Source organism: Tachyglossus aculeatus, chromosome 22 (genome assembly GCF_015852505.1).
Source record: "Tachyglossus aculeatus isolate mTacAcu1 chromosome 22, mTacAcu1.pri, whole genome shotgun sequence".
Lineage (NCBI taxonomy): Eukaryota > Metazoa > Chordata > Mammalia > Monotremata > Tachyglossidae > Tachyglossus > Tachyglossus aculeatus.
This window is the reverse complement of record NC_052087.1, coordinates 13,423,150-13,450,795: the sequence shown is the minus strand read 5'-3', so window position 1 is coordinate 13,450,795 and position 27,646 is coordinate 13,423,150. Positions and strand designations below refer to the sequence as shown.

Here is a 27,646-nt window from a genome sequence, read left to right as displayed (position 1 = left end):
CGGCACTTGTGTGTATTTGAACATATTTATTACTCAATTTCATTAATGGTGTGTCTATAGCTATAATTCTATTTATCTATTCCATTTATGTATTCTGATGGTATTGACACCTGTCTACTTGTTTTGTTTTGTTGTCTGTCTCCCCCCTTCTAGACTGTGAGCCCGTTGTTGGGTAGGGACTGTCTCTATCTGTTGCCATATTGTATTTTCCAAGCGCTTAGTACAGTGCTCTGCACACAGTAAGCACTCAATAAATACAATTTGAATGAATGAATGGGAACTGGCTACTGAAAATGACAGTGTGTTCTGGGGAAAGCACAGGGGACTCAGAGATAGGCAACCCAGGTTCCAATCCCATCTTTGCCTCTGGCCTGCTTCTCAACCTCAGGCAAGTCACTTAACCCTTTTTTCAATACCTCAGTTTCCTCATCTATAGAAAGAGGATGCAATGAATGCTACATGACTGGAACTGCTACAGTGCTTAGCACATAGTAAACTCTTTATGCCATCATCATTATTGTTCTGATATGGTCTGAATATTTTTCTTCTACAAGAACTTATCCAGTGAATAGTTTTTCCAATTTTCATCATCTCACAGGTTTAGAACTTGAAAGGCATTGAGCTTGATTGTCCATCACTAGATGTCTCGCTCTTAGACATGGAGAGGAACTCTGGAGCCTTGTAAGTTTTTTAAGACCATTTGCAAAGGTTCAGTTGATTATCAAGGGAACTATCAGCTTGTAACAGGCTTAAATCTCTGTCTCTTCATGTTCACTCTAAACACTTATCTTGCAGTAGTTCACTGTGAACCCAAGTTAAATCTTTTAGGGGGCAGCAGATTATTCAGGCAAGGTTTTCAATTTGCAGAATTATTTCCATCTTAATCTGAGTATCCAAAATCAGATAAATCAGCCCTGTTAAGTATCAAAGTTTAGCTCAAATAGTTTGAGCTCCAGTAGAAATTTATAGATTTTTTTCTGAATTTTGTTTAATTTGGTTATTTGGAATAAGCCAATAAATGAATGGTTATCAGCTCCTTCATGATTCTTATTACTTATCAAATCTTCACCTGCTATTTAAAGCTTCATGGACATTATAAATCACTATAATTAGATGCATTTAAGGAGGTATGTTTAAAAAATATGCCTGAAAAGTCAGAAAATTCATTATGACATAGCCATTAAATTTTCATGCATCAATTTTCTTATAAAAAGAAAATCTTTGTGGGGGAATACAAGTTTAAAATTGGCACAATGTGAAATTGATGTATAGTCAGCCCAAAGAAACCACAGAAAATTAATAGTCTTCATCACGCTTTATATAAATAAATCCAGATGGATATAAATCTTCCTTTAACAGTCAAAGATAGGCAAATTTGATGATGATTGCAGCCTTAAAGTATTGATAAATTCCAATTTATTATAATTTAGAATTGTTCTTTTTAAGCAAAAAGTCAGGCGTGAATTAATAGTCAAATTTTTCTTACCATTTTTCTCATATGGTCCATTTAGCTGGTCAACACAACCCAAATGTGCTGAGCCTGTGCAATTTCCTGAATCATTCAAGGAGAATTATCAAGAATTTCACTTGAATGATCCCAATCAATTGACTTAATATCCTTGAATTCACAGGGTAATTTCTCAGCCTCTCCATTCCTTGGGGCTGTATGGATGACTAGCAACAGTTCATATAGTCTTAAGATTTTAATACAACATTTACTAGTGATATTGTGTCAGTTACCCACTTTCCTTTGTCAGTCACAAACACCTGCCTTAATAGAAACTCCTAATCAGTATCATCCTCAATTTTAGAATGGGACTGGAAAATCATACTGTGGATAGCAGATTAACAAGGTCATTGGGGAAAAAAATAGCACATTTTAGTCTGAGAAGTTCTTAGATAAATTCAAAAAGCACAGGAAACCAAACAGCAAGGGTTTAGCTCAGGATTGAAGTACAGACAAAATCAGAAAAGCCAGATTATTGGTAGATAGCACTTTTGATAAAATGCTCTTTTTCATGCTATCTCTTCTTCTCTCTCATTCCTTATGATAATAGCAGCAGTAATATTAATAGTAGTAGTCCTCTAGATTGTAAGCTTGTTGTGGGCAGGGAACATTTCTGTCTACTCTGTTGCATTTTACTCTCTAAAGCACTTAGTGCAGTGCTCTACACATACAGTGAGCACTCAATAAATACCACTGATGATGATGACAATGATGATATTATTATTCACTCCACTGTGAGCAATACATTGTACTGCATGCTCGAGAAGTACAAACAGGAAAGTTTCTCATTTCCTTCCCACTAGGATTTGCACTCTGAATAATTTATGATGCTTTTATTTTCCAATATACTTTGACATTACTTATCTCGCTTTTGTTCTCCCAATTTCCTGTGAAGTAGGAATACCATGAAGCTAAGGCAGCTTTAAATGCAGCAGTCCTACTTGGGTTATTCTTCAAAAACTGGCCATCTTTGATCTGCTGGATCTAGATGACTATATCCTTCCGCAAGGGTATTAAAGCTTGGTTTTGATCCTGCTAGTGAAGCAGGTCACAGTGGAGGGGGAGTCAGGGTGTAGAGGGTGCATGGGTCAGGGTTTCTCAGTGGTGCACACTGCATTTTCTGGGCACTTTGCTTTTATTCATTTCCAGAGAACCCTCTCTCTGAGCTCCAGACCCACTTCTCTCCCACTCTCCCTCTCTCCAAATCCCACAAAGCTAGGCTCTGGTCTAGGACAAATGGCAGTGAACGTAACTCAGCTCACACACACACTTGTTTGCATCCAAACTTCCCCTTTCACCTGCCCCTTCACATTTTCTGCTTTTGCTACGGAATGGATCCATTATCCATTGATGCTAGTCAGAAAACCTGGGAAATAGACTTCCTGATAGTCTTATTCCCATAGTTCCTACTTTGGCTGTGGAAAGAGCTCCCAGGCTCCCTGAAAGCTGTCACTTCCAAAATAATACAACTCTGTACTGGCACAGTGGACTTCACAGGCAGATTTTCTAACAAATAAGATAGTGGAGAATTCTCAGCAATCTGCTCCTGCCTAGGTAAACCAAACCAAGAAAGGCTCACAAAGCAATATTCTGATGGGTGGCATCTGAAAAAGAAAGGTTGCCCGGGAGCTATCATTGTTATTGGGGCTCATATATTAGCAAGCTGCTAACACTTTATGTTACTGTACAAAGATCAGTAAATGTAAATATTATTAGCCCCATTTTAGAGATGAAAAAAGGTTAAATGAGTTGCTCCTGGTCACTGAAGAGGCCAGTGGCAAGGTTAGGACTTGAAATCATATGCTTTCACTCTCCAGACCCATGCTCTTTCCACGACACCATTCTCCATCACTATGTAAGCAGAGAATTTTCTACAGAATTAAGGGTAGACAAAAACATGACAGTTGGTGAATTGGTGGGATCATTTTGGTTTCTCTGTGAGAACTTGACATTTACTTTAGGTACTACACTTAAAATTGTAATTTGTTTTTCACAATGACCTTTCTTCTCTGGATTCTTCACAGCTTCTCACATCCTTTAAAAAACATAAACTCAGTGGTCTAATAGGGTCCAATATGGTTTATTGCAATCATTTCATCTAGGTTTTGTGACTATACAAATATTGACTTTTACAATAGTGGCTTTATGACCACATGTGCCATCCATACATGTCTTGTTTATCTTGATTTTGTTAACATTATGGTTCTGTTCTTAGTTCCACCTGTTCCATTTCTTATTATTATTGAATTGATCTAAAGCTTTTCAGACTGTTATGAATTTGAATTTCTGCTTTCTCCTTTGACCTTAATATTCTGTTATCTGCAATATGATCTTCCAAGTCGGCCATATATTTCAGGCTTCACCACCTTAATCAAAATTTCCCTGACTTTGGACTTCTCAGACCATCCTTGCTCACCTAGCTTGAAGCCACCTCATTGTTTGAACTAGTTTATTTCTCTTTGGTCAGTTTAGTGTGCACTGTTGTGTTTCATAAATGTACCTGAATGAGTGTACTATGCTCAGTGGAGGATATTGACCTTGGTGTGTTTAGTTTATTAGGTAAAGAAGCAGGTGTTTTGAGGCTTTTTGAAACTCTTAATACTGGGTGCATTTTGCTGTGTTGATATGTGTGAGATCAAAGGCTGTACCAAGGTGAGCTGAACACTACCCACATGTTTCCTATTTCTCAAAGCAAAAATGATTCTGGACTTGGTTATAGTTCATTAGTCTAGATGGTAGACATATCTTTTTATGTGAGGACTCTAAATGTTAAACGTTTTCATATCACCCAGGTATCAGGAAATGAACCAATTAAAACTCCTAAAGCAGTAAAACCAAGAGTAACGATGTGTGACTCTGCTTATTTCTGAGGTCTAACCTCAAAAGGAAACAATGAGGAAAAATCTGGTCTAGTGATTGCCATCTCATCTATGAGAATGAGTTGGTTTTGTTTTTCTTATGAGAAATACAGGTTCAGAAATTGTTTGGTGGGTTATTTAGAAAAGATGTAGGAGAACTTTGTGGCATTAGAACATAACCGGTGTTGAGTAATAGAGTTTATATAAACAATTTAAGAACTCTAAAGAGAGGACACATTGTGTCTTTCAGAAATCCGTATCTGTTCTGGATAAGCTAGACAATGGCCATTTATGTGATTTTACAGGAATATTTTCATTTATGCTCTAATTTTTTGTTTATTTGTTCATGAGATTCAAGAATGATATAAACTGTACTCTTCCATATTTTGTCCTGAAGAACCTCAAATAAGCTCTCACTGTCAAGGAAAACACTGAAATTCCACAGCAGTTTAAATGTCCTCTCTCTCACATTTCTTCTTGGAAATGGTGATTATGGTGACATATTTCAAGTCTTGCTATTTCTCCTCTGACTTCAATATGTTGAAGAAGCTTGTCAACTACACTGTAAGCTCACTGTGGGAATGGAATATTTCTACCAACTCTGTTGTACACTCCCAAGTACATAGTACAGTACTGTGCATACAGTACTATGAGGTGACTGATTGATAAAAGCCCAAGCAGGTGTATAATCAATCAGTCAATAGTATTTATTGAGCACTTACTGTGTGCAGAGCACTGTACTAAGCGCTTGGGAAGTACAAGTTGGCAACATATAGAGACAGTCCCTACCCAACAGTGGGCTCACAGTCTAGAAGGGGGAGACAGACAACAAAACCAAACATACTAACAAAATAAATAGAATAGATATGTACAAGTAAAATAAATAAATAGAGTAATAAATTTGTACAAACATTTATACATATATACAGGTGCTGTGGGGAAGGGAAGGAGGTAACATGGGGGGGGGGTGTAAAAGAAAGACCCACCCTCCTCATATATAGAGTTCTTCAGAGTGCTATTATTTAGTGATGGAGGCTTTAACAACCTTCATGTATTTGAATGGGATAATGATTTTCCTCAAAAATTGGAGCAAGAGCCATGCCTCCACCTCTGGTAGATTCTCTATACATATTTGGAAGATCACTGAAGCACTGCCAACTCTGACATATTGTCCCTTGTTAATGATAAGGTAACACATTTTCACTCTTTGGTGATCCTGTGTTACTGATTTCATATTGATTCTTCAGTAAGATGATTTAGTTTGATGATGAACTGTATTAGACTTAGCATCCCTCTCCTAAGCATCTATGTTCCTAATGTTCTTCATGTCCCATCACAGACTTCTATAAATCTCCTGATTGTCATGGTATGAGGCTCTGATAGTGGTATTTTTAAAGCATTTACTATGTACCAAACACTGTAGTAAGTGTTGGGGGAGATACAAGATAACCAGTTTGGATGCTGCAAGGTGCGCACAGGTGTATTTTCATTTTGTTGCAAGTAAGGCTGAATTGGCCACAGGGAGCACTGGGAAAATCTGAGTTGGCCAATGTGGGTGATATCTGGCTCTAAGGACCTCATGGAAAGTCCTCTATTTCTCTCCATCATGCTTCCTTTCAACTGGCTGCTAAAATGTTGAGGTGACCTTAGGAGAATCTTGCAGCAAAAGGAAATAAAGAAGCTGTTTCCACAAACATTCTTACACTGTACACTTGCTTTCCTGTGATTTCTTGGTAAGGTATCGGGGACAGGGGACAGTCTGCCTGACTGAGTAGTTCTTTAATATCCAAGGTAATCCTAGTGGAGTCATCCTGCTACCCCTATGATGTGGGAGGTAATCAATACTTGATCCTCCCTCCTACTTAGACCCTAAGCCCCATGTGGAACAGGGACTGTGTTCAATCTAATCAATTTGTATCTACCCCAGTTCTTAGAACAGTGCTTGACACACAGTGAGTAACAAATAGGTTGTCAGAAAGACCTGGGTTCTAATCCCAACTATACCACTTGTCTGCTGTGTGATCTTGGGCAAGTCACCTAACTTCTCTGTGCCCCAGTTACCTCATTTGTAAAATAGGGAAGAAGACTGTGAGCCTCATGCGGCACAGGGTCTGTGTCAACCTGATACCACTATCTACACCAATGCTTAGTATGTGCCTGCCACACAGTAAGCACTTAACAAATATAATAAAAAACCAAATACCAAACTAGTAGTAGTAATGATGATAATAATAATAATAATAATAATAAATAATGTGAATGCCTCTATCCTCCCCAGGATCCTGAAGGAGAGCATAATGCATGAATCAATTCAAATTAGCCTCATCAGTCTCATGACCAGGTTACCGCTTATCAGCATTGGAACACTTTAACCAGATATTCGTCTCATTCAATTCATTCAATCGTATTTATTGAGCTCTTACTGTGTGCAGAGCACTGTACTAAGCGCTTGGGATGGACAAGTTGGCAACATATAGAGACAGTCCCTACCCAACAGCGGGCTCACAGTCTAGAAGGGGGAGACAGGCAACAAAACAAAACATATTAACAAAATAAAATAAATAGAATAAATATGTACAAGTAAAATAAATAGAGTAATAAATATGTACAAACATACATACATATATACAGGTGCGGTGGGGAGGGGAAGAAGGTAAGGCAGGGGAGATAGAGAGGGACTGCCTATTGGAAATCAAGACCACTAGATGGACATATACATATGAAATGTCACTGCCATTGTGTGGTGGAGTGGTGAGAAGCCAGAAAATGAGAAAGGGAAAGATTGAGAAGCACTGGGGCCTAGTGGAAAGTGCACAAGACTGAGAGTGTGTCAGGAGGCTTGGATTCTAGTCCCAGCATTGCCACTTATCGCCTTTGAGACCTTCGGCAAGTCATAATTTGTAAAATGGGGATTAAATACTTGTTTGGTCTTCCCCTTAAACTGTGAGCCCCAAGTGGGACAGGGACTGGATCTGATCTAGGTTTATTGTGTCTACCTCAGCACTTCATCTCAGGATCACACCTGGACAGTTTCCAGTACTCTAACAATCTCAGCTCCAGGAGGGAGAGTCAAGCAGAGGCATACCCACTCCATTCCTAACTTGGGCAGTGTCTAGCGAGTGTCAGGCAATCTTTTACAAGTCAAAACTCACCTGTGCTAAGCAGCAGCATCGTGAGATAGAGTCAAGAGTGGAAACTCAAGTTTACTGCGTGATAGAAAGCAATGATAAACTACTTCCATATTTTAATCCAGAAAACACTATGGATACACTACCAGAACAATTGCAGATGGAGGTGGGGCCTTCTGGGAGAGATTCATTCATTCAATTGTATTTATTAAGCCCTTACTGTGGGAAAAGCACTGTACTAAAGGCTTGGGAAAGTAAGTACAACACAACAACAGTGATATTTCCTGCCCACAACAAGATCACAGTCTAGAGTAGGGAAGACAGATATCAATACAAATAAATAAAATTAAACATATGTACATAAGTGCTTTGGGACTGGCGGGGGAAAGAGCAAAGGGATACACAAAGTTACAAATGTGTATGTAAGTGCTTTGGGGCTGGGAGGCAGGAAGGAAGAGCAAAGGAAGCAAGTCAGGGTGATGCAGAAGGGAGAGGAAGATGAGGAAAAGTGGGGGTTAGTCTGGAGAAGGTCTCTTGGAGGATATGTACCTTTAGTAAGGCTTTGAAGTCGGGGAGAGTGTTTGTGGGTTTGCAGGGGGAAGGGATTCCAGGCTAGAAGCGGTACGTGGGTTCATTCAATCGTATTTATCATCATACTGTACTAAGCGCTTGGGAAGTACAAGTTGGCAACATATAGAGACAGTCCCTACCCAACAGTGGGCTCACAGTCTAGACAACAGGGGCCAGCAGTGAGAGAGGTGAGATCGAGGCACAGTAAGAAGGTTAGCACTAGAGTAACGAAGCATGTGGACTGGGTTGTAGAGCCAGAGAAGTAAGGTGAGGTAGGAGGGGGCAAGATCATGGAGTGTTTTAAAGCCAATGGTGAGGAGCTTTTGTTTGATGTGGAAGTGGATAGGCAACCACTGAGGTTTTTAAAGGAGTGGGGTGATGTGTCCAGTATATTTTTGCAGAAAAATGATCTGGGTAGCCAAGTGAAGCATGGACTGGAGTGGGGAAAGAAAGGAGGCTGGGAGGTCAGCAAGAAGGCTGATGTGTAGTAATCCAGGTAGAGATTTGTCCATGGAGTCACTAAGAGAAGCAGCTTGGCTTAGTGGAAAGAGCCCGGGCTCGGGAGTCAGAGGTCAAGGGTTCTAATCCTGGCTCCGCCACTTATCAGCTGTGTGACTTTGGGCAAGTCACTTAACCTCTCTGTGCCTCAGTTACTTCATCAGTAAAATGGGGATTAAGTCTGTGAGCCCCAAGTGGGACAACCTGATTACCTTGTATACACCCCAGCACTTTGAACAGTGGTTGGCACATAGTAAGCGCTTAACAAATACCTTTATTATTATTATTATTATTAAGAGTTGAAAATGACTCAACAGCATAAGACAAGACTTCAGCATTTAATACAGTACTTGGCACATAATGAGTGCTTAACAAACACAATTATTATAATTGTTTTTACATTAAAATGTAAGATTCCTTTGAGTTTTAAGTCACATAACCTCTAACTGCTACAATAGCAGGTGTCAAAATATTACAGATGGCACATTTGGTGTGTGCACGATTGGTTCAGCTTCATATATTCATGGAAGATTCTTACATCCCCCTCACAATTTTCAGTCAGTGTATAAAAGGCTTCAGGGGATGATGAGGGACTAGAGAGAGAATACTAGTTAATTCTGGTATGGTAATTCCTTTGCTCCTTAATGATGTCTTCCTTAAAGTGTCACTGCTAAAAACAGAAACCCTGAATTCATTCAATCATATTTATTTAGCACTTACTGTGTGCACAGCACTGTATTGAATAACACAAGTACTCAGGAGGTCAGGAAACAGATGGGTTTCCTGGACTACAGGTTCCCTAATTGCATTAACCAGCATTTACCATGTAAACTCTTAGAGAAACTACTATAGCAATAAAATACAGCTCTGTCTTTTATAGCTTCACATGACGTGAAATTTAAAACTTAAATTCACAAACAAGATTTTAATTTCACCACCCAGCAGCTGTGGAGGGACATTTTTTATCATTCAACAAGATAATTGTAATAATAATAATAATAATAACAATAATGATGTTGGTATTTGTTAAGCACTTACTATGTGCCAAGCACTGTTGTAAGTGATGGGGTAGATGCAAGGTAATCAGGTTGTCCCACGTGGGGCTCACAGTCTTAATCCCCATTTTAAATATGAGGGAACTGGAACTGAGGCACAGAGAAGTGAAGTGACTTGCCCAAGGTCACACATCTGACAAGTGGCGGAGCTGGGATTAGAACCCATGACCTCCGACTCCCAAGCCCGGGCTTTTTCCACTAAGTCCCGCTGCTTCTCAAAAGATTATCAGGTTGTCCCACGTAGGTTTACAGTTTTAATCCCCATTTTACAGATGAGGTAACTGAGGCACAGAGAAGTTAAGTGACTTGCCCAAAGTCACACAGCTGACAAGTGGTGGGCCCGGGATTAGAACCCACGTCTTGTGGCTCCAAAGCCTGGGCTCTTTCCACTAAGCCATGCTGCTTCTCAATAATGATGATGATAATGATGATAATAATAATATTAGTACTTGTTAATCACTTACTATGTGCCAAACCATTGGGGTAATAAAATGATAATAATAATAATAATTATGGTACTTGTTAAACTCTTACTCTGTGCCAAGCACTGTTCTAAGCACTAGGGTAGATACAAGGTAATCAGGTTGAAAACAGTCCCTGTCCCACAGGAGACTCACAGTCTTAATCCTCATTTTACAGATGAGGAAACTAAGGCACAGAGAATTTAAGTGACTTGCCCAAGTCACACAGCAGACAAGTGTCAGAGGTGGGATTTGAACCCACATCCCGTGACCCCCAAGTCCATGCTCTTGCCATTAGGCCATGATGCTTCTCTGAGAGACAAGATGATTAGTTGGATGCAACCTCTGTCACAGATGGAATTTACAGCCTAAGAAGGATGGAGAACAGCCATTTAATTCTACTTTACAGATGAGGAAATTGAACACAGAGAAGTTAAGTGACTTGCTAAGGTCACATAGCAGACAAGTGGCAGAGCTGGGATTAGAAAACAAATTCACTGACTCATATGCCCATTGGCCTTTCCACTAGGAGAAAAATGGAAAAAATGCCTTTTAATTCTTTATGGATTATTTTAATGTTATTTTGTTAATCATTCACTATGTGTTAAGCCCTGTTCTAAGCACTGAGGTAGATAAAAGTTAAGTCAAACACAGTCCCTGTCCCATGTGGGGCTCACAGTCTAAGTAGGACGGAGAACAGACATCGAATCTCCATTTTACAGATGAGGAAACTGAGGCATCGAGAAGAAAAGCAAATTGCCCAAATTCACACAGCGGGAAGTGGCCTAGCTGGGATTAGAACCCGGTCCTCTGATTACCAGGCCCGTGCTTGCTCTTTCCAATAGGCCACACCGCTTACATATCTGATATTTTAAATTAAATGAACTGGTCTAAGCAAGAAGGGGATGGGGAGGGGGTATGGGTATGGATCTACTTGTCATATTAAGGTTGAATAAAATATAATTACCACTTTGTAAAGGACTTCATATGGCCAGATTGTGAAAATCGTATTATTGGTAATATGTTAGCATTCTCTTGATATTAAGTCAGTCAGTCAGTTGTATTCGTTGAATACTTACTGTTGTGCAGAGCATTGTACTAAACACGAGGGAGAGTACAGTATAACAATACAGCAGACATATTCCCTGCCCACAATGAAATATCCCATAGCAGCTGCATCCTGCTTCTCCTCATCCTACCTCTGGAAGTGTTGGGTAGGTAGTAGGGGAAATAGGGATTTTCCTGTCCGTACTGGCATCTCTTCATTGAGCAAGAGGCTCCCCACTCTCTGACAGTGTCCTGTGCTGTTCAGTGTTGCGTGGGAGACAGCAGTTACATGAATGATGGAAGTTTCTCTGGGAAGAGACTGCCAGCGCATAGTTAACTAGCTCTCCGGAGCCATGGTCCATAATCACTTCGCTGAGGGCTACGGAATCAGGAAGAATACTTACAACACTCGAGGGGCAAAAGGGTGGCATTAGTGTGATAGAAAAATGTGTTTCTACACAGAATGACGTGTCGCCTAATGGGCAATAGATTAAGCCCTAGCGTTGAATTGCTTGGATTCTAGCTTAGGTGTGGGCTGTCACTTTAACATACTGATGATGATGATAGATCAGAGGAGGTTACAGGGATACTCAACTGCTCTAGAGTTAAAACTTTGTAAGGCAACAGTTGCAATTAAGCCTTTCAGCATACTGATAACTGAAAGGAGTACCAGTGGCCTGCTTCGGGAACATTTAAGATAACTCTGAATTTGGTGTGACTGAATGAGTTCTTCTTGGGGAATGGATAAAGTAGCACCGAAAATGTAAATTTAAGATCCTGTTGAACAATTCAGAAGATTTATTTATTAACTACAAGCAGAAGGCCAGGGCTTTGTTCAGATGTGCAGGAGAAACAAATGGTGTTGCCTAATGGGTAAAGCATTGTTCCAGGTGTCAAGGGGACCTGGTTCTAATCCCAGCTCTGCCACTTTTCTGCTGTGACCTTAAACAATTCATTTAACTTCTTTGTGCCTCAGTTATCTTGTCTGTAAAATGTGGATTAAGAATGTGAGCCCCATGTGGGACAGGGACTTTCAGTGCTTAGTACAGTGCACATGGTAGGTGCTTAAAAATTACTATTAAAAAAAAAGTGTGGTCTGGCAGTTGGAAGGGATCATCCCCTTTGGTCCTGCCTTTCCAGGGAGAACAGGGTTATGGTGAAGGGCTATCCATGGGCAAAGAGAAAGGCAAGGGACATGCATAATGCAGGTTATACTGCGTCCTCTGGGACATGTGATTCATGCAGATCTTGACTCCTTAGGCCATCCACTGATCATCAACTGGTCAGTCTCTGACTCATTTGGAATGCTCCGAAATGGTAAAACAGGTAGCAACAATTTCCAATTTTAAATAATGCAGATAGAAAAATAAATTACGGAAGGAATGTCTCGTTTCTTCTGTTTCCATGGAGAAGCATCATGATGTATGTGGAGAAATAAAAGTCAACTTCATTTGGAGTCTGTAGACATATCTGGCACACTTATCAAGCTATACCCCTGTTTTCTAAAAAAAAAAAAAAAAAGCCCAAAAAACTGAAGTCAATTAGAGCATTTTAGGTGGGTGAATGTTGAGAATGTTTGATCAATTTCCACAAAAGGATATTATCATGTATAAAAGAAACAGCATTGCCTAGTGGAAAGAATGCAGGCTTAGGAGTCAGAGGACCTGGGTTCTAATCCTGCTTCTGCCTCTTGTCTTTTGTGTGATTTACCTTCTGCAGAATGGGGATTTGGTATCTGTTCTCCCTCCTAATTAGACGGTGAGCCCAACGCGGGACAGGGACTGTATCCAATCTAATTATCTTATATATAACCCTAACACTTGGATTAGGGCTTGACATGTACTAAGTTCTTAACAAACATGATTATGATTAGTATCACTATTATTATATAATCATTACAAAACCATTCAATGTTACCATGTTATGAATGAAAAAAGGCTACTGCCATTAGTTTTAATACTGTGGCAAAAATTAGTTAATTTTCTTATAATTAGCAGGTGTAGTAGAGGTGATAACTGGCTTTATGAACAAAGATAATTTCTTTTATTAAGAAGGGTTGATAGTAAATTATCTATAACTTAAAAAATACTAGATTTCTATGTTTTCTGTTTCCTGAAAATGTCCCAGTGAGAATAGTATATTCTTCATCAACTAATCTTGTTTTAGAAGCAATATCATAATGTTCATTTTATTCATTGGGTAAACTGCTTATAAGGGGTATTTCAAAGCTCTCATAAAGCTATTTTTCACTTTTACGTGCATGAAACAGTTAGTGTATTCCTCTATGTACAAAAATCATGTTATATAGTCTTGTTTTTGCATTTCTTAAGTTTTTTTCACCAGAGTTTTGTTTCCTTCTTCTGGGGTGTTTTGTGTCTATTCGGCCTGTTTCAATCATCCTCTACTGTTCCCCTGTATTCTCACTGTTGCATCAATAGACTAAAAGAGATAGAGTGTCAGTGGCTGCAGAACCTTGGGGAGAACATATAAGTAACTAATTTCTAGTAGAGAGAGAAAACTAAATTTCTCGCTTAGTACAGTGCTCTCCACACAGTAAGTGCTCAGTAAGTGTGAGTGAATGAATGAATCTGCCAATAATAATAATAATAATAATAATAATAATGGCATTTATTAAGTGCTTATGATGTGCAGAGCACTGTTCTACTAGAAACCTGTCCAACTTGGTAAAGGCCACAGATGCCAGTTGGGCCACAGAGTGACAGATGCAGGTAAAGTCCACATAAAACAAACCTTATTTAGGGTGGAAGAGCTTGAATATTCTCTTGGTCCTCTTATGGATTTCAGGAAGCCCCAAACAGGTGAGGCTTGTCTCTGATATGGAAATGACCAAACTCTGACTTCTAGGCACATATAAGAGAGAGGCAACTTCACTAGCCCCTCCCAAGTGAGTTTCTGGACATCTTTGTGATTATGATGATGACGATGGTATTTGCTAAGCTCTTACAATGTGCCAAGCATTGTTCCGAGTGCTGGGGTAGATAGAAGGTTATCAGTTTAGTTGCAGTCCCTGTCCCATGTGGGGCTCACAGTCTCAATCCCCATTTTATGGATGAGGTAACTGAGGCAAAGAGCAGTGAAGTGACTTGCCCAAGATCACACAGCAGACAAGTGGTGGAGCTGGGATTAGAACCCAGGTCCTTCTGGCTCTCAGGCCTGGGCTTTTGCTTATTTAATAATAATAATAATAATAATAATAATAATAATAATAATAATAATAACATTTATAATAATGTTATAATAATGGCATATATAATATAATAATATTATATATAATAATGGCATTTGTTAAGCGCTTACTATGTGCAAAGCACTGTTCTAAGCGCTGGGAAGGATACAAGGTGATCAGGTTGCCCCATAGGGGGCTCACAGTCTTAATCCCCATTTTACAGATGAGGTAACGGAGGCCCAGAGAAGTGAAGTGACTTGCCCAAAGTCACACAGCTGACAATTGGCGGAGCTGGTTTTTGAACCCATGACCTCTGACTCCCAAGCCTGGGCTCTTTCCACTGAGCCACGCTGCTTCTCCAAATTGTTTCTGCCCGGTTTTGAACCGAGGACCTTTCGCGTGTAAAGCGAATGTGATAACCACTACACTACGGAAACCTCACAATGGCATTTATTAAGCGCTTACTATGTGCAAAGCACTGTTCTAAGCGCTGGGGAGGTTACAAGGTGATCAGGTTGTCCCACAGGGGGCTCACCGTGGCTGGTTGTCACCTGTGTACTTGTTTTGTTTTGTTGTCTGTGAACAGCGAACTGTGAGCCTGTTATTGGGTAGGGACTGTGTCTATATGTTGCCGACTTGTACTTCCCAAGCGCTTAGTACAGTGCTCTGCACACAGTAAGCGCTCAATAAATATGATTGAATGAATGGTTGTCCTTCTTATTGCACTGTTATTGGTACTACAATATGTCAGGCCAACACTGGCAGGGGACAGAAGCTGGTTAGACCAGAGCCCATCAGGCAGGCCCAGGATTTCCACTCCAAGCAAAGGTTTTCCCCTCCCCGGTGACAGAATATTTTGTCAAAAGTGCCTGTTTTGGCTGGGAGAGGAAAAAGGAGGCAGAAACAGATCGGGTGAGACAGAGTGGAAAGAGAACATTTTGGATACGTGATTATCATTTGGAAGACATATGAAAGATGCTATTTCAATTTATAATTTGGGAAGAGAATATGCGTGGGGCTATGTAAATAAGGTAAAGTAGTCAAGAACTAGAATATAGATGGACTTTTCTAATATTTACCACGCTTTCACCTCATGCACTCTGGTAAGAACCTTCCACTTAAATTGATGGGTTAATTAATGACATGAATGATGATTAAATAAAATCAATTGATTTTATTCAATTATAAGCATGAGAATAAGAGTGGCCTAGTGGAAAAGGTATGGGTTTAAGAGTCAGGAGAGTTAGGTTCTAATCCTAGGTCTGTCTCTTGATGGTTGTGTGATCTTTTGCATCCCCCTTCCCAGCCCCACGACACTTGTATACATATCTGTAATTTATTTATTCATATTAATGTCTGTCTTTCCCTCTTAATAATAATCATAACTGTGGCATTTGTTAAGTCCTTACTACAGTCACTACGCCAGGAAATTTTTTATGGAAATCATAATGTAATCTTAACATTAGAAATTCCATAACACTATATCCATGAACAAGTCAAACATTAGAAATTCCATAACACTATATCCATGAACAAGTCATAGATTCTAGAAATCTAACAGAGTTCAACAGTGCACATTGAAATGGTCTAACATAGTGTATTGGAGTGACATGACATTTAGAAAAAGTGACAAGAAAATCACGTAGTCATCAGCATCAAATTTGATTCCAATATAAACCACATTAAAACTACAGATAACAGTACCACTGTACACATGCATTAATTAAGCATCCTTTAAATTCAGAATCCCCATGATGTGCGTGTGTGTGTGTGAAAATTTCATCATAAAACATAACACACAGAATCAGTCATAATATGTTCATTTAAATAGGTGAGCACTATATGTGAAAGTAATAAATTGCTTGGATTTAGTAAAATCGATTTGTTGTTTCTGGGTTTCCTCTCACTAAAATGAGGTTCTGTGAATTGCCCATAGGTATATTAAAGTTATACCTCTATATTTCACAAATAATGAATAGTAAAATTCAAAATTGCAGAATGACAGAACCAGTTTGCAGCCCCCTATAAATGAAAAGTCCTAAATTACTGAAGCTTATTTCAGAGAATTGAATTATTTCTTGTTAATCTGGGAAGGCTTCAAAGGTGAGGTATTTTCTTAATAAAATAATTGGAAAATCAATACCAGGGAACATGGTTTGGGGATATCTGGAATCCGCTGATCTGAAAATTATTACTCACAAACTCTTGCATTTTAATATAGGCTAGAAGATTAAGTGTCATTTTTGGAGGTTGATTTCTTAAAGTAAATTTACCATATCTGTCTGATTTTCTGCAAGGCTGCCCAGCTGAAACAAGAAATAGCAATCAAGCGAGAAGGTAATAAAAAAATCACCCTAGCCTACCTATTCCACACCTGTCAATTTCTTTTATTTTGCAGTAGTCAGCCAAGCTTCAAAAGATAGGCTTGCAAGAACATGAAAATAAATGAAAAGGCTTCTCAACACATCCCCAAGTGTAATTTCATCCATGAATCACAATTACATTTTTTTTCCTTTGGACATTTCGTCAATAGTTCATATTGTTTCCTCCTGCTACACTTCCATCAATGAGAACGTAACCTTTCAGCCATTCATGAGGGAGAGGGGGAAGAGCAGCAATCAATGAATCGGATAGACTTTGTAAAATGTCAGCCCAGTTTGCTAAGCTCTAACCTACACTGAACTTTGGAAAATTATTTGTAAGGATGAGATAACACTATAGAGAGATACATTGTTAATAATAATAATAATAATAATGGCATTTATTAAGCATTTACTATGTACAAAGCACTGTTCTAAGCACTGGGGAAGTTACAAGGTGATCAGGTTGTCCCAAAGGGGGCTCACAGTCTAAATCCCCATTTTACAGATGAGGTAACTGAGGCACAGAGAAGTTAAGTGACTTGCCCAAAGTCACACAGCTGACAATTGGCAGAGCTGGGATTTGAGCCCATGACCTCTGACTCCAAAGCTCAGGCTCTTTCCACTGAGCCACGCAGCATTGTTCTGCCATTAGTTTTAATGAGGGAAGTTTTCTATTCTTAAGCCAAATATACCATTATTAAATTAATTGATGAATGTATCATAGCATCAATTAAGGGTGTGAACATCTGCTTAATGCTCCTGTGACTGATTCCGGTCTTTGCCAAAACTTCCAGATGTTGTGAATTCCTTAAAAATATATGTCCAAAGGAATAGTATGACAACATACCACCATGTCCAAAATTCTGTTCCCTTCTATATCCGAGGACTATAAAAACATCTTTTGTGCCTTTTTCTCAGGACTCCTGAAGGATATGATCTTTTTATTTCACCCAGTAGCTACTAGTTTTGAATGGGCTCTGTAGTTTCAGTACCTTAATCCTAAATCATTTTCTATGATGATGATGTTATTGTTATCATTGTCATTATTTTCATTATTATTAATGATGCTGTGTTCATTAATGCTTACACTAAAATGGACTGCTATACTAAGCGCTGGTGTAGACATATAAAGTAAAGTTACTGTTCCTCTTACAATGAAAGTGGGAGTGGAAGGACAAATAAAAACTAGAAATAAATTGCAAGATGACCCAAAGTCTGTGGGTGGGCACAATACTCCAGTTGTGGTATAAATGAGGAAGGGGAGCCCAAAGCAATTGGCTCGATGGAAGAATGTGACAGTTAGATGAGAGGACAAATTATAATATTTCTAGGGGGAGTTGGGTTGGGTGTGCATAGCTACGGTGGGTTTATAGGATATAAAAAAGCAAGGTACCTTTATAAACACATCCTTCAAAATGGAGGTTTTAAAAGGGATTCAAAATAAATGAAATGCAGTCAATAAGTCTTTCACTAATGATAATACTTGTGATATTTAGTATGTACTTACTAATTGAAAAGCATTGTGCCAAAGGCTGCGGTTGATAGACGATAATTAAAATAGATATAGTTAGTGTCCCACGCAAAGCTCCTAGCCTAAGGGGAAGAACAATTATTAACACCATCTTACAAATAAGGAACAGAAGTACAGAGAAATTAAATGATTAACTCTAGATTACACAACAGACGAGATGGAGATGGGTTTAGAACTCAGATATCCTGACTCCCAGTCCCGTATTTATGCCACAAAGGTAAGCTACCTCTGCTGTGATGATTGACGTTTTTCCTATTGGATTTTCCCACGATGGTGAACCCCGGATGGTGGGACCAGTGAGGTACTTAATAAGGGAGGACTGTGATCTTCAACGGGCAGGGAATGTGTTTGCTAAACATAGTATCAGGCTCTGTACCTAGTAAGTGCTCAAAAAATATTATTGATTGATTGCTGGTGTGTAATCCTCTCAGTAATTGCCATGTCCCCCACAGGTCAATAACAAAAAATAATAAGAATGAAAATTTTAAAATTCAAAAATAGAAAATAAGACCACTTTTTAATTATATTTGTTAATATAGACTGTGAGCCCACTGTTGGGTAGGGACTGTCTCTATATGTTGCCAACTTGTACTTCCCAAGTGCTTAGTACAGTGCTCTGCGCACAGTAAGTGCTCAATAAATACGATTGACTGATTGATTAAGTGCTGGCTAATGGGCCAGGCACATAGATAAGAAATATCTATGAGGAAGATATAAGAAAATTGGGGTGGACACAGTCCCTGTTTCATGTGGGGTTCACAACAGTGTGGCTCAGTGGAAAGAGCACGGGCTTTGGAGTCAGAGGTCATGAGTTCAAATCCAGTCTCCACCACTTGTCAGCTGTGTAACTTTGGGCAAGTCACTTCACTTCTCTGGGCCTCAGTTACCTCATCTGTAAAATGGAGATTAAGACTGTGAGCCCCCAGTTGGACAAACTGATCACCTTGTAACCTCCCCAGCGCTTAGAACAGTGCTTTGCACATAGTAAGCGCTTAATAAAATGCCATTATCATTATTATTATTATTATTATTACTCCCTATTTAACAGATCAGGTAAACTGAAGCACAAAGAAGTAAAGTGATTGCTCAATGTCAAACAGCAGGTAAGTGGCAGAACAAGTATTAGAACCCAGGACCTCCGACTCCCATACCCATATTCTTTCCACTAGGCCATGCTGCATTAGTAATCAATTCACTAATGGCATTTATTGAGCCCCTACTATTTGCAAAACACTGAACTAAGCAGTTAGGAGAGAATGATAGAAATAGTGGACATGATCCCTGCTTTCAAGAAACTTACTAGCAGGAGGAAGACAGGAACTAAATTACGAATTGGAGGAAAAAGGAAAGGAGGATTAATACATTTAGTTTGTGCTTAGGTAATAGGGTCAGACAAGTACAAGAGGACTATAAAAGTTTTGAGCATTTAAGTCCTTAGGTGGTGTAGATGTGCTGATCATGGAGGAGAGAGGATATAAGCAGGAAAATTAGAAATCAATCAGAGCAGGGCTCCTTTTTATGGTATTTGTTAAGTGCTTACTATGTGACAATCACTATACTAAGCGCTGGGGAATAATAATGATAATAATAATGGCATTTATTAAGTGCTTACTATGTGCAAAGTACTGTTCTAAGCGCTGGGAAGATCAAGATAACCGGGTTGGACAAAGTCCCTGTCCCACAAGGACTAAGGAGAAGTGATTTCAGAAGGGCTTTAAAAATGGGGGGAATCTGCAGGCTGTCGAATGTGAAGGATAAGGGAGTTCCAGAAAGGCGAGGCTCCATGGGGGAACTGCCAAGAGCAAGGCATAGTGAGGTTAGCTTGAAAGCTACAAAGACTGGGCTAGGATGTGGTGGGAGAAGAGAATGTATAAATAGGAGGGAAAGAGCTGATTATCTGAAGCTTAAAGCCAATAGTCAGAAATTTTGGTTTGATGCAGAGAAGAATAGGCATCCATTAGAGGTCTCTGAGGAGACATGTACAATGACTTCAAAATGAATGGGCTAAAGCATTAAAATACACGGTTAATACAGGAAGAGAAAGAAGCAGTCCCTGGGTTGTTCATCCCAGCAAGCCAGAGTCCTGGGTTTCAAACTCTCATAGCCTACCCCCTTGGAGACAGTAGGAATAAATCTGCCAGGACCATTTTCAAATAGAGAGTTGAGCTAGGTTACCACTTCCACGTGCTGCATCGGAAGAGACCACCAATGGCCTAGCTGGAGGCCTGCCTTGGATCTCTGCATGGATTTACTAGTCATAACTCTTGAAGTTCATCGCTTCTGAGAGCTGCAGATTGTAAGATTAAACTCGTTGGAGGATTGAATGCACGATTTGTTTTTACTGTTGCTGAATTCTCAACATATGTTCCGGCAGACATCAATTTGATGTCGTTACTTTGTGCGGCATGCTCAGGTACGTTCATGAAGCTTCACAAGTGTCAGAGCAACCATTCTAATGAGGAGACAGCAATTATTTTTCCCCATCACGACTGCCGAATAACAGAAGTCTCTGCTGGTTGGTGACAAGAATAGGGATGGAGTAAATGTCTTTTAGCAGGCTTCTTTTTTCTGCAAGGAATTAATCCTACTCTCTATAAATCAAAATGAAAAAAAAAATACGGGCAAAGCTATATTCTAGAAAAGCAGATAAGCAGTGTGGCATCATGGAAAAAAACAGTTACTTGAGAGTCAGGAGGCCTGTTGGCTAGTCCCGGCTCTTCCACCTGCCTTCTGTAACCTTGGGCAGATAATGTAACTTCTCTGTGCCTTAGTTTCTTCATCTGTAAAATGTTTACTTCCCTTTCCCTTTAAAATGTGGAACAAGTATGGGACAAGGACTGTACCCAATCTGATTATGTTGAATCTACCACATCACATAAAGAAGCAGTGTGGCTCAGTGGAAAGAGCACAGGCTTTGGAGTCAGAGGTCATGGGTTCAAATCCCGGCTCTGCCACTTGTCAGCTGTGTGACTTTGGGCAAGTCACTTAACTTCTCTGGGCCTCAAAGACTGTGAGCCCCCTGTGGGACAACTTGATCACCTTGTAACCTCCCCAGCGCTTAGACCAGTGCTTTGCACATAGTAAGCACTTAATAAATACCATAATTATTATATTATCATTATTACACCATCCTGGGCTCCGAGCCTAGTCGTATATTACTGATACCCGAACAATTTGTTCATCTCCAGTGTGATTTAGAATGTAATTTCACAGGCTACTGCCTCACCTGTAGGGGTGATATCTGGAAAAAGAATTATACCAACACTTTCTCCCATGATGCTCTAAGGGACATTCTTGCTTCCAATCTGAATATGTTTGCTTTTTTAAATTGCATTAATATCTTCAAAATTAAATACAGGAGGTCTTGTATTTATGACAATTGGTTCCTGAAAGCTGTTTGAAACAAAAAAGTTGAAATTGGAACTAATGTTCCCATAGGAACAATGTGATAAAATCCCCCCAAATTAGGTACTCAATTTATAAATGATTAGCATAGCTACATCAGTGCATTTATATTGAATCAGAAAAGCAATGTGGGCTAGTGGGACAAACCCAGGCTTGGGAGTCAGGGGACTTGGGTTCTAACCTTGGCTTTGTCACTTGTCTGTTTGACCCTTGGCAAGTTATTTAACTTCTCTGTGCCTTGGTTTTCTTAACTGATCTTATCTTTTCTTTCCCCCTATTTAGATTGTGAGCCCCATGTGGAACAGGGAATGTGTTCGATGTGGTTACCTTGCATCTACACCAGTGCTTAATATAGTGGTTGGGATATTAATAAATTTTAGTAAATTCCACAATTGTAATTACTATTAGCCGACATATTTCCTTGGAAGTAAAATGGATATGCTGACCTTTGACAGTGACTCCATCTACTAGGTAACCTCCCATTCTTCCACCCACAGTGCACCTTTTAAAACCTTTCAAAACATGACAGCCAAGTCTTGTTTTATTTTACTCTCCCGAGCGCTTAGTGGACACGACATCAGGAGGACTGATTTTCTGGAGAAGACACTAATATTAGGAAAAGTCCAGGGAAAATGTGGAAGAGAGGCAGACTAGCAGCAAGATGGATAGAAACCACAACTATGAAAATGGGAGAACCGTTAGAAAGGTTATGAATTATGGCAGAAGACAGACCATACTAGAGAAAATATATCCATTGAGTCGCTAAGAATAGGAAATGACTCAACACCACTTAATAATGATAAGCACTTAATACAGCGTTCTGCCCACAGTAATCGCTCCCTAAATACCACTGGTTGATTTTTCTTAATAATCCTGATGACTGGCTGTTTTCTAGCTAGCAAGAAAGATTGTCTGAGTACTGTTTTCCATCTTGTTGATGATGATGATGATGGTAGTTGTTAAGCGTTTACTGGTCTAAGCACTGGGGTAGATAACAAGGTAATCAGGTTGTCCCATGGGGTCTCACAGTCTTAATCCCAATTTTACTGTGCACTCTGAGCCGCAAGAAGCCGGAGATTCTGCTCCTGGCACTTGGATTGTCTCCCTTCTTCCCACTGGAACTCACCAACTTTGGGATGAGTTGGTGTAGGTACAGAAGGCTTGCCAGAAATCTGTGTCTGAGAGCCTATTCTCTTGTCGGGGTCCCCTGGGCCAGGCCTGAGGGCTGGGCTGGAAGACCCCTCACTGCCAGTAAGAAGATGCACTAACCTCAGGTTCCTGGGGATGGTTGCGGAGGAAGAAACAGTGTAGCCTAGTGGAAAAAGCCTGGGACAGGGTGTCAAAAGGATGTGGGTTCTAATCCCGACTCTACCACTTGTCTGCTGTGTGACCTTGGGGTAATCATTTGACTTCTCTGGGCCTCAGTTCCCTCATCTATAAAATGGGGATTAAGACTGTGAGCCCCATGTCCAACCTAATGAACTTCTATCTATCCCACACTAAATACAATGCCTGGTACATAGTAAGTGCTAAAATACCATGACAATACCCACAATGAACCTGACGCTACTGCCACACATACGGAGGTAAATTCAGAAATATTTAAATGTCATTCATCAAAACATTCTAAGTCCAGTATTACCTGTATTATAAATGTATACGGTATTAAGGTATATAAGATATATACATATATGAATTCTTCCTCCCTTCAAGGCCCTACTGAGAGCTCACCTCCTCCAGGAGGCCTTCCCAGACTGAGCCCCTTCCTTCCTCTCCCCCTCGTCCTCCTCTCCATCCCCCCATCTTACCTCCTTCCCTTCCCCACAGCACCTGTATATATGTATATATGTTTGTACATATTTATTACTCCATTTATTTATTTATTTATTTATTTATTTATTTATTTATTTATTTATTTTACTTGTACATATCTATTCTATTTATTTTATTTTGTTAGTATGTTTGGTTTTGTTCTCTGTCTCCCCCTTTTAGACTGTGAGCCCACTGTTGGGTAGGGACTGTCTCTATATGTTGCAAACTTGTACTTCCCAAGCACTTAGTACAGTGCTCTGCACACAGTAAGCACTCAATAAATATGATTGATGATGATGATATGAATGAATGCAGAGCACTGAGAAAAGTGTTTGGGAGTACAATATATTTGAGTTTGTAGCATGATACCTTCCCTCACAGATCTTATAAGGACAGGCAGACATTAAAAGAAATTACAGATAGGCGTAGTGCAGAATATAACAATACCTAAATAAATGCTGTAGATCTGGGTGTGGGATGAGTAACAAATTGTTTGAGGGCTACAGATCCAACTGCCGAGGTGACACACGTGGGAGGGAAAATGGGGTGGGGGAATGAGAGGTTATTCAGGGAATGCTTCTTGGAGGACATATGACTTTAGTAAGGCTTTAAAAAGGGGGAAAGTGGTGACGTGAGTAAGGGGTCAGTGGAGAGACAAATTAGATTGAGGAACAGTAAGCTAGGATGATGCTAGAGAAGCAAAGTGTGCAGGCTGAGCTGTAGTGGGGTTAACTGAGATTGGGTAGGAGGGGGAGTGCTGAATGATTACCTTTAAGCCAAGTGTTAAGGTGCTTCTGTTTGAAGGGGTGATGGATGGGCAATCACTGCACGTGGTATTGTAGAAAATTGTTCCAGGGAGCAGAGAGCAGTATAAACTGGGAGAAGGGGAGGCTGGAGGTAGGGAGGTGAGTGAAGAGATTGATAGAAGTGAAGTTGAGGGAAAAATAAAAAATATAAAGATATAACGAAGAACAGTCTCCAACAATGTGATGCAGCAATGGAGAGCTGGAAAACCACTGTAGTGAACAGATTGCCTCGCAAGCAGCAATCACGAATAGTGTTCTTCTCCTTTAGCAAAACTTCATGAGGGTTGGAATAACAAGAAGCACTAGAATACAAACAGGCCTAGTTTGGAACAAACCTATTGACTAGCAAAGTTCTATCTTTAAATGCAACCAATGCAGCAGGGTGTGTTAGTCTTTTCAGCCGCATTATTAATTCCTCCACTAGATTTGAAAATCTAAATCTAAGTTAAATAAATTCAGGACTATTTACCTTAGGGAAAAGGACTGCCATCATATTGTAAGTATTTTAAACCTGACTCAGGCATAATTTTTTTTCCACTCAAAGAACACGCTGATTCTATCATTGAAACAGGTCGTAATGAAAATTTAAGTTCAAGGTTAAATTTCCAGGCAACTATATTCATACATTTACAAAAACAATCAGTTAAAACTTGAATACAAGCTGCAATTAAATTGAGTAAAATTCTTTCTAAATCAATAAGTTTCTTAAAGCTGCATTTTATCCAAAAAGTGTCCAAAATTTTTCTTAAAGCTTCATATTATCACTGTTCATAATTGCAAACTGACCCTGAAATGAATAAAATGGCCTATGTGATTCAGATTTTACCTTGAAGGAAGAAAATTCAATTCAGATGAGATATAAGAAAAAGCAATTTCCCTTGTGAGAGTTTTTATATTGGACACTTAGAAGATCATAGAGTATTTTTACTCTCCTTGTGACATTCTCTTTCTCCAAGAATGAATAAATAATTATCCCCAAGGTGTGCTAACTGCTGAATTATATGAAAGTAAGTAACAATACTATTTTATTTTTGTGTCAGTAAATAAACCACCAAAAGTTAGAGAAAAGAATAGACACAATATAACTTTATATTTCAAGGCTAATGCTGAAATATTTCAAAATATAAGAAGATCCTTGAAATTCCACTTTCCAGTAAAGCCAAGTATTATTTTTGTGTCATAAATTGTTATTTCTCACTAAATTTGATAGTGTCCCTAATTACTTATTTTTCTAAAATCTATGATTCTGTCAAGGATTAATATCTTTTCATTTTGCTGTTACTGTATGGATAACCCTTTCAAACTCTAGTTTGCCAGACCACTGTTTATGCATCCTGAATTAGTAGTTTTTTATTGTAAAAAGTATATTGTTTGGTCTTTCAAATCAAGTTATACTGACGTAGCAAAAAAGTGTTTTACCCAAGAAAAAAATAAAAAATATAAACAAAATGAAAGTCAGTACTTTTTCATTCTTTGTTCAGCAACGTTTGTTTTCTGCTTGACTTTGGAAGGAATGCATTTAAGAACATGTCCAGGAGAAGTCTAAATAGCTCAACAGTTAATAATTAGTAAAGGAAGAAAGAGAAATAGGCACTGTTTCATCAATATATCTTTTTCTTCTCACAATATCCCATTGAATCATAAAGGGGTAGGAATCTGTGTTGTAGGTGTATTTGTTGGATTAAGTAGAGTGAATCAGTGATTTATCCAATATCACACAGCAGTTTGCAATTAGAAAGATAAATTCTACTCCAACCCAATAATCCTTATCAACATAAAAGGGAGCAGTCAATTATTGAATGTTTACAGTGTGCATAGCACTACACTAAGCACTTAAGTTAACTGTGACCCATTTTTGTTTTAACTGTATTGATCTGCACAGCTTGAGCTCACTGTTTTCCATACACACATTACTGGAGAAAGTAGTTAATCATAAAACAAGGCATTCTTCTAGTGGATTAGTTTCTCTAATGGAAACAGATCTGAAGTATCTAGGTGTTCTCAAAGTAAATAAACCCTAGAAACACACAATTTCCCAAAGTACAATGAATTTGTTTGGGTTTTCTTACACCGGTGGAAACAAGAGAATCAACCTGGGGCCTGAGCAGCAAACACAATACAGAGTCTGAGTTTGGCTTGATTGCATTTTATAATACACAGCACTTTTGTGAGTATCCGTTTTTTTATATTAATATCTGTCTCCCCCTTAAGACTGTAAGCTCACTGTGGGCAGGGAATGTGTCTGTTTATTGTTGTATTGTATTCTCCCAAGTGCTTAGTACAATGCTTTACACAAGTATGCGCTCAATAAATGCAATTGACCGGCTGGCTGATACCATGTATATGCATGGTAATTTATTTATTCATTTGTAATTTATTTGTTCATATTAACATCTGTCTCCTCCTCTAGACTGTAAGCTCATTGTGGGCAGGGAATGTGTCTGCTTATTGTTGTAGTCTTTCTCCCAAGCTCTTAGAACAGTGCTCTACACACAGTAAGTGCTCAGTAAATATGAATGACTGACTGATACCATGTATATAACTACTTGCATGTACTTATGAACATATTTGTAATTTATTTATTATATTAACATCTGTCTCTCCCTCTAGACTGTAAGCTCACTGTGGGCAGGGAGTGTGCCTACCAACTCTGTTATATTGTACTCCCCAAGCACTTAGTACAGTGTTCTGCACACACTAAGCACTCAGTAAAAATGATTAACTGTGCATAACAGCCCCAGTCCTCTTCTCTGATTAGTGTCCCAAGAGTATTGGTGTGGAAATGGTCAGGGGCTACTGAAGGTGGAAATTAAGTCAGTGGGATTTAAAGGAAGAGTAGAAAAATCTGTTCTTGCAGCACCCCCTGATTTTTAACTGCCTTTTCAAAGGCTTAGTTTTTTCAGGGGATGAAAACCAGTCAGTAAATTGGGCCGCACATTTTAATTGAAGAAGGGTGTCTCTTCTTCCACTTCCCTCATCTGCCTGCTGAGTCGTTCTTGTTTATTGAGTGTTACTGTTTACAGAGCCTGATACTAGGCGCTTGGGTGAGTTTGATCAGCTCCTGAACTTTATTAAGGTCACATCTCCTCAAGAGGCCTTCCTTGACTAAGCCCTCTTGTCCTCTACTCCCTCTCCCTTTGCATTGTCTATCCACTTGCATCTGTTTGCTTCACCTCATCTTCAGCCCTATGGCATTTATGTACATATTTGTACTTTCTATTAATCGCAGTCTTCCCCTTCTAGACTGTGAGCTTGTTGTGAGCAGGGAACATTTTTACCAACTCTGTCGTACTATACTCTCCCAAACACTTAGTAGAGTGCGCTGTACACAGTTAAATGTTCATTAGACACCTTTGATTCATTGGTGCGATACCATTCTATTCGTGTAACTCTGTTGGTTTATTTTTGGCCATCCTTG

At 39.3% G+C, this 27,646-nt stretch overlaps 1 protein-coding gene and 1 non-coding gene across 4 annotated transcripts in view; one reads left to right on the top strand and one right to left on the bottom strand.

Annotated features, from left to right (window-relative positions):
* Nucleotides 1-27,646, top strand: part of LUZP2 (leucine zipper protein 2) — a 356,281-nt gene that overhangs the window by 100,024 nt on the left and 228,611 nt on the right. The gene's annotated exons all lie outside the window — the stretch shown is intronic.
* TRNAV-UAC lies at nt 14,676-14,748 on the bottom strand. The gene has a single exon. It is a non-coding gene; the product is annotated as a tRNA-Val (tRNA).